Source organism: Nicotiana attenuata, chromosome 10 (genome assembly GCF_001879085.1).
Source record: "Nicotiana attenuata strain UT chromosome 10, NIATTr2, whole genome shotgun sequence".
NCBI lineage: Eukaryota > Viridiplantae > Streptophyta > Magnoliopsida > Solanales > Solanaceae > Nicotiana > Nicotiana attenuata.
This window is the reverse complement of record NC_031998.1, coordinates 6,316,909-6,321,491: the sequence shown is the minus strand read 5'-3', so window position 1 is coordinate 6,321,491 and position 4,583 is coordinate 6,316,909. Positions and strand designations below refer to the sequence as shown.

Below are 4,583 nucleotides of genomic sequence, written 5' to 3'. Positions count from 1 at the left end.
CGTGCCCTTTTGTGCTCTCCCCGGATATACGTGTACATTTTTGGCTATTCCCACATGTATGCTTTTCTTCTCTTTCAATGTATGTATGTATTCCTTAGCAAAGCAGACACAAGAAAAAGCATCAGAGAAGCGATCCATCACAAGACCAGTTCGAAATCAGGTAAAAATTTCTTTCTGAAGTTCAGATTTGAGTTTGATTCAAAGTTATTTTGCTCGATTATTGCTCTGTATCAGCTTTACTCCTTAGTTTCTAGCTTTTAATCCATTCTCTTTGGTTTTGGCATTTGTTGGGCTGTGAGTTGTGTTTGTACATGTGATTTATATTTTTATTGAATATGGCTTATTTATTACTGCTTGATTAAATATTATATTTTTATTAATTATTTTGACCTAGATGCGGTACGCACACAAGGCATTTCTTTGAAGGTATATATTAAACCAAGGTACGGAATGTACACATGGTTATAACATAATTATTTTTTAATTTAAAGGCGTCAAGACGCGGGATGCGTACATGACGCTTTTATTACTTAAGCAATAAGAATATCAATCCAAGGTTCAGGTATGAACACATGGACTAATATTTAAAGTACATCTAAAGTTTTTCTAGTATTTTAGAGTATTTCAATTCATTTTATTTTTTTTATATTTTTATCATAATTATTTTTACTTATCTCTACAATCTTAAATTAGTTCTTGACTCATATCGCTACCTTACAAATATTTTACTCTTACTATGTTAATTATTTTACTTCTTGCAACGATCATATATACCAAACAAGCTATAATATTTGAACAAACATATATCCCAAATCATTAATATATCATAAAGCAACAAAAAAAATGAATCTACTATCTATATACTATAAGATAAGAGAGGATAAGCAAGGAGCTCATGGTCAACATGCTTGCTTCATCATAAGGATATCTTTGTCATTTCCTGTTCTCTTGACACCCTAATCTGCCAGGTAGAAAGCACCGCTTCCAATTTCTTTATTTTTTGCTCTGCTTTTGTTTGGTACAAGTTTTCTTCCGTGCTTTTCTTTACCCTCTTCATAAATTCCTCTTTCAGGTTTATTGTATTTTCCTCTGTTCAAAGCTTCAGATCTTCTGTAAAAAGATACTTGGGGTTTTCGCTTGATTAGCCTTTTCTTCAGTAAAGGTGAAAACAAACTAAGTTTGGGTTCTGATTTTTTTTCTGTTTTCATTAATTTGTTTATTTTGCAATTAAGACTTTGTAGAAGATAAAAACTCTGTATTTTTTTAATTCTTGTGAGTATTCCTTTATTCTTTGTCAAATGCATCCACATTGTTCCTAATTGGACTTTATATGGTAGGCATTTGTTAGTTTTTATGTTCATTTGGGTAGTTTTTGTTGGAATTTCTTCATGCATGTTGGTAATTTTGTCTGATTTGCTCATGTGTGTGTTTCCCCCTCACAACCGACCAATTTTACTTGCGTCGTCGCAGTATTCTTGAACTGGGTTATTCTCTTCTTCAAAGGTACTAATTGTTTCTTCATTATTTTTATAAGATTTTGATTACACTATAGTTTGTCAGTAAATTTGATTTTTTCTTTTGAAAGTTGGATTTCAATTGATTTTTTCTTGAAGATTAAGCTTAATTGAGCTTTTCGTGAAAGTATTGATTCTAATGAATAAGTTTTGTTGAAGTTTAATTGATTCTTAAATGAATTCTCAGTTTTGGTAGAGTTTTATCAGTAAATCTGACCTTTTCTTTCAAAAGATGATATAAGTTAATTTCTTGATAAATTTTTTATTCTACTAAATAATTTGTTGCTTGAATGAAATTTTTTCCTTAAAATGTTTGCACTTGAAGGTGAAAACTCTGTTTTTTGAGTCATCCGTTTCTTAGGAGTGTTTCGTGCTCCTGAACATTTTTGTTTACTATGATGTTTTCCCTTTCTTTCTTTTGTATCTCATGTTCCATGGCTTCATTAATTGGCTGTTACTTTCCTCTTCCCACAGAGGTACACTTGAGTGATTTTAAGCTCGTTCTAAGAGACAGAACATGTTAATGGACATAAGAATACATACCTAATGTTGAAATTCGTCATTGCACCTTCTACCCGGGATCTCTTTATTAACAAGTGATTAATGTTGTTGCTATTTGCTTCTGCTGGTACCTCTGATTCCACTTATTTCTTGTATTTTAATTCTTATAATTGTGCTTCTGTAGGACTAATGACTTCTGACCAAAAGAACAAACATGTCTGCTCAGCAAAGTCAGAAGCTGAGATGAAACTTAGGCGACATGAAACGTATAGACTAATATTTGCTGGAAAAAAAGAAGCACTATTACTACAACGACGAACAAAAAGACAAGAGTCAAAAAAAAGTAATTTGTCCGACAATGATGGTTTTCATGGCACTACTGAAGCTGCATTTGAGTTTCAGCAACAAACTGTTCCTCTTGTGGGCTCTTCAGCAACAGGTTAGAATACATCTTTTGTTCTTTTACTTTTTGTAGAAGTGTCGCTTCACGGTCTTTGCATGTGAGTTTAATTAAATGATGCTAATTGTGTGATGTTTCCCCTATTAGCCAACGAGCCTCACGTTGATGCTTTGCCGGTTACAATTGAAAAGCAAAAGAATATAACTTATCCCTTCTACTCCTTTGAAATAGGCAAGTATCAAGGATACAACATTGAGTTATATATCTACGATACATAACGTCTTTATTATTGCTAATTAATTACTTTTTGGCATTGGGCTCAACGTCACATGCATGTAATGAAAACAGTAGTATGAGCTCAAGAATGGTTGGAAAAAAAGGTTTGCCCCAATCTTTTATTATGATAGTATTGTATATTACCTAATTGGTAGTTTTATGCTAATGATACCTAAATATACAGGTTATAACTCACAAAAAAAAAGTTGTTCATACGTTGGTCAATTACAATCTGATTATATTCCCTTGAAAACTGTGCCTAACTGTAAATTTTGTGGTGCCAAAAAATTTGAATATGAACCACTTGGATTTTGCTGTAACAATGGTTCGATCAAGTTAGTTTCACATGAGATGCCTGTTGAATTACAGAATTTATATTTAGGAACTACCGAAGAATGTAAATATTTTCGAACATATATCAGAACATACAATAATATGTTTGCATTTACATCACTTGGTGTAAATTATGACAAAGAATTAGTAAAAAGAAATCGTGGTATATATACATTTAGAGTTCAAGGGAAGATGTATCATTTTATCAATGATTTACTTCCTCCAAGTGGAATAGCAAGAAATCTACAACTATATTTCTACGACAACGACAACGAATTAGCTAACAGATTGGCTTGCTCAGACAAAATCCATGAATCAATAGTCAAAAAACTAATGAATATACTGAGAATTAATCCATATTCTACTTTCTTAAAATCCCTAATAGATGTTCCAAATCTATCGAACTACAATATTTCACTTAAATCTGACTCAGGCTTGGATCAACGTGTATACAATCTTCCTACTACATCAGAAGTTGCAGGGATATGGGTTGAAAGAGAAATCACTGAAGTTAGTTCTGCACCTCATATTCGAATCTACACTCACAGCAATAGATCTCAAATAGTGAACTACTATTACGGATGTTATGATCCGCTACAGTATCCACTATTGTTTCCATATGGTCAAAGTGGATGGCACTGTGGCATTAAAAAAGTTATACAACCAAAAGATACTTCTAAGCGTCGAGCCTATTGTGAACACGAAGAATTACCAAGTATTAGAAATATGTGTTCTGTTGATGGATACCTTGACATGGAAGCTCAAAATCTTGAAAAAGGAAAACGAAAAAGAGATAATATCTCTCTTCGTGAATATTATTGTTATAAATTCCAAATGAGAGAAGATGAAACAAATGAAACTTTGCATTCTGGAAGATTATTCCAACAATATTCAGTAGATGAACACATAAAACTTGAAACACAGAGATTGGACTTTTTTTCATTCAATCCAGATCTCTTTAGGATAGAAATGCTACAAGGACTCATTGATGTTTTAAGACTTGGAGAAAGAGACGCTTCAAATATAGGAAAGCAAACATTCCTTCCTGTTACTTTTATAGGCGGACCAAGAGACATGCGTCGACGCTACATGGATGCTATTTCTTTGGTACAACAATTTGGAAAACCTGATCTATTCATAACGATGACTTGTAACCCATCTTGGCCCGAGATAAAAGAGCACTTGCTACCAACCGACGAAGCACAGAACAGACCTGATTTAATTAGTCGAGTTTTTAGAGCAAAGATAGAAGAACTAAAAACAGATATATTAAAAAGAAATATCTTTGGAAAAGTTGCAGCTTTTATGTATACTATAGAATTTCAAAAACGTGGTTTACCACATGCTCATTTTCTTATTATACTTACTAATGAATACAAACTACTCACTCCAGAATCTTATGACAATATTGTTCGTGCTGAGTTACCTGATTGTAAAGCTGAAGAAACCTTATATAAACTTGTTCTCCAACATATGATGCATGGACCTTGTGGTAAGTTAAATCCTACAAATTCATGTATGCAAAAGAAAAAAGGTTGTTGCAAATTCAATTATCCAAG

At 32.6% G+C, this 4,583-nt stretch overlaps 1 long non-coding RNA gene across 1 annotated transcript; it reads left to right on the top strand.

Annotated features, from left to right (window-relative positions):
* LOC109233824 lies at nt 1-2,279 on the top strand. Its single transcript, XR_002069087.1, has 3 exons — nt 1-160; nt 1,073-1,162; nt 2,200-2,279. It is a non-coding gene; the product is annotated as an uncharacterized LOC109233824 (long non-coding RNA).